This window comes from Empidonax traillii, unplaced genomic scaffold (assembly GCF_003031625.1).
Source record: "Empidonax traillii isolate 1590-97213 ecotype Southwest subspecies unplaced genomic scaffold, ASM303162v1 scaffold215:size2007263, whole genome shotgun sequence".
NCBI lineage: Eukaryota > Metazoa > Chordata > Aves > Passeriformes > Tyrannidae > Empidonax > Empidonax traillii.
The window spans coordinates 1,782,840-1,786,655 of NW_020955408.1; the positions used below are offsets into that span (position 1 = coordinate 1,782,840).

Here is a 3,816-nt window from a genome sequence, read left to right on the forward strand (position 1 = left end):
ATATAATTTTTATGGTAAAAGCACTTTTTATAAGATATCCAAGTTCCAAATCCTAGGAGGTGTCAAGGAAGAACACATAATATTTTCTTGTCTCTCTGTCATTATAAGTCACATTCGACTTTCTGATCCAAGTGGTCTTTATACCTAAAGACCCTGACACATGTTTAAATGATTTGTTCACAGCTTTAGAACTGGAGTTCATGATTTACTGAGAGACAGGTGGTAGACTTGATGTCTTAAATGAATGCAGAATTGTGAGAATGCAGTAAAATCTCTTTGATTTTCAAGACACTACTTTTTTTTAAATAAACCTGACTCTCCTCAGTATTATAGCAACCAATTTATCAGATCATGTAAACATGGGAAGCTGAAATGCCAGATGTTTTTTAACCAAGTCAAGCATAATGAAAACTGTTAATTCTTTAATATGCATTTAAAATACAGAAAAAGAAGCATTTTTAATTGTATACTTACATACACAAAATGGATAACCATAGAACCCATCAGCACAGCGTTCACAGTTTTCTCCCTGGAAATTCTGTTTACAGAAGCAGCGGCCAGACCCTTCCTCACAGCCCTCTGCATGCTCCAAGTTACAACTGCAGGCTAAATAAAAGTATCAGCAATTAGGCACTCTTTGGAAAATGGTAATTTGCCTTTTACAGCAGTGCACAATGGCATTTTAACAATAAATTTGCAGTTGTGAATGACTCGTTATTTAAAGAATTAACATTTTCATATTTCCCAAGGACTTTATATCATCAATGAATCCCTTAGAAGAAAGACCCATATTATTTTCTTAGAGCAATTAGAGTATTTTAATTCCAAAATCTACACATTATTACTCCACAACACTGCAGCAGTTATCTTCTCTGTGGCAACTTCTCACCTCTCTCCTTGGTCTAGGCTAAGCACCACAATCCATCTGCCTTCCCTGACACACGACATGCAGCATCATGGCCATGGCTTTGCTGACTTCCCATCCATTTCAATATCCAAACACAACATAATGTAATTTCATCCCACCTGTTACATGGATCTTTCAGCCTGTTTGTAATCCAACCCTTATCTCTTACCTATACTCAGTTATTATTTTTTAAATGTTCTATTAGTAATAATCCTATCGCATCCCTTACTAGCCAATAGGTTCAGCATTGCCTAAAATCAGATAAGTGATCCTTGTGACCTTTTGAGCTATAGAACAAAATCTTCAAGTGACCAAGAGCCAAAGGATACCTCACATGTACATTAGGGAGCTAAGAGAAGCAAGGTCACGAGAAGAGATGAGAGTGGCTCCCTAGAGGTCCTGAGCTCCTCCTCACTGTGGAGTGTATAGCAGTACCCCAGGTTTCCATGATCCTATCTCCTCAGTAGCCTTTACTGGTTTAATTCCTCCTATTGCCCTGCTGCTGGTCTGAAGCTTTATGCTCAAATTACACATAAGTATAGAATAATATAATTAAAAAGGTCTAAAGCAACACAGAAAGTCATTTGCAGTTGTTCCCCAAAATCTTTTGGCCACTTTTTCATTTTTCCTTGCCAAAAGTTGCATCTTATGCCTTTATTACAGCCATAAACTCCCAAGCCACCACAAGAAGATACTCCATAGAGAAGGACTCACGTATACAGCCATCAGGAGCTCTCACTGGAACACCATAAGGACGATAGTAACCTTTTGCACACTTCTCACAGTTAATACCAGCTGTGTTATGCTGTGCAAAATGAAACAAAAGGAGAATATGAGGTAAAAAGAGGAACTTGGAAGAATTAAGAAACAGTAACATCCTTTAAAATGTTTCTATATACAACTAAGAAAGGATTGGCACAGGATAAAATAGAATATGACTGCAATGAAGACAGCAATCATCATGTGGCCTTCTTTAGCCACCTATTCTCTACAGGTTTCTGAATCACGGTATTCTTGCATAAAGCAGCTGAATTTTATTTTTAAAAACACTATAAAGAAAAAACTAATTTAAAAATTATTTGGAAATATTATCTTTTTATCATATCTCTTTTCATGATGCTTTCTTATCACAATATATATGTTGTTCAAGCAATCAAGAATTTTTCCTCATACTGTATATCAATTTTTTGCACACCCTGTGTCTAAGATCAGCCATATCAAAACAAACCAAAACCTTAACAGTCCAGTAAGCACAAAACAGATTTTTCCATTAGGAAAGTATATGTCTCTATAAATATGTCTTTTAGGTACACACACAAAAAAATCCTAAGTAATTTGAAATACAGCAAAAATATATAATTGCGCTGTGAACACGGTCCTGAGTGTATTTCAGTTTGTGCAGCAAAGCTCTCTCCTGTAGTGGCGTCAGCAAGAGTGTGCAGTAGCAGTGGCAAGTACCAGTTCAGTAAATCACGGTCACATGAAGGCATCCTGATGAGCTCACAGATGTGTGAGCAGGGAACCAGAGCAGGAAGCTTTGCCCTGGAGCAACCAACGCAGTTTCCCCCAGCTCCCACTCGCTGTTTAGTTCCTCCTTAGGGAGTGTTGCAATTCAGGGCTGAGCAGGGACCCAGTATTTACCAGAGGGACTGGTGGGCAGTTCCTGAACAGGGCACCCAGAACACTGCACACTCTTCAGAGACTACTGGTGCTAACTCCAGTGACACACCGGAGGCCCCAGCCCAGGCAGAGCTTCAGGAGGAGGATGCCACTGTCCAGGTCTGGGGCTGTGGAGGCTTGAGCCTCTCCCTGGAGCTTGGGGAGGTCATTAACCTGTGCAGAGCTTGAGGGTAGGGATCAGAGGACAGGCCAGCACAGCTGATACTGCAGTGGGTGTCTGTTACAGACCACCTGAACAAGAAGGCAAATGAAAACTTCTTTAGGGAACAAGAGAAGGCGTTATTACTCAGGTAACTACAGATACTACAGATAGCTGGAGATACTACAGGTAACTTTAGTCAACTTGGTATCTGCCAGAAGGGCAATGCAGCAAGGTGCAAGCAAATCCATAAATTATTCCAGAAATATTACATTTCATGAAATTAAATATTCTGAATGTATGAAGGGCAATTTCTAATGTAGAGGTTCACGAACCACTTAGGGGAGATGCTCTGTTCCAAATAACACCCACCAGCAAGGAAGAACATGTGAAATTGAGGGCAGTGTTGGCTGCAGTGACCCCAAGATTGTATATTTTAAGATCCTGAGACAAGCAAGCAAGACAAATAGCAGCATTACAGTTCTGGGCTTCTGAAAAGCAGATTTTGCCTTGCTCAGATAGCTGCTTGGCAAGATGCTGTGTGAAACTCTCCAGTGGAAAGGAGATTGAGTGGTAGTTGATTCTCAGGGACAGCCTCCCTAGAACAACAACAGTTCTTTCCAATGTGCAAGTATGCAGAAGGCCAGAACAGATAAACACAGATTTCCTGATTGATTTCTAACTCAAAAACAAAATACACAGAAGGTGGAAGCAGGGACAGTCCACTTAGTGGCAATACAAAGATATTGCTCAAACATGCAGGAGTGGAGTTAGGAAAATTAAAGCAAAGCTGGAGTTAAAACCAGCAAGGAAGACGGAGTATGAAAGGAAAAGTTTCTAAGAGTGCAGCAGCAGCAAAAGAAAAGACAATGGGAGCCCATTTGCTCAGTGTCGAAGGAGATCCAGGGAACAAATCATCTTAGGACACACAAAAGACTGGAAGGTGACCAGACATATTTACCATAGTTTACCTAGGGCAAAGAATGTCCAATCAGCTTCATGGATCTCTCTTACCAAAGGTGCCCAGCAATAGGATGAGAGGCAACAGGCACAGATTGGAACATGGGAAATTCCAATTAGATATCGGGGG

General features: G+C 40.3%; 1 protein-coding gene across 1 annotated transcript in view; it reads right to left on the reverse strand.

Annotated features, from left to right (window-relative positions):
- LAMA3 (laminin subunit alpha 3) overlaps positions 1-3,816 on the reverse strand; it is a 112,309-nt gene that overhangs the window by 82,983 nt on the left and 25,510 nt on the right. The window lies entirely within an intron of this gene.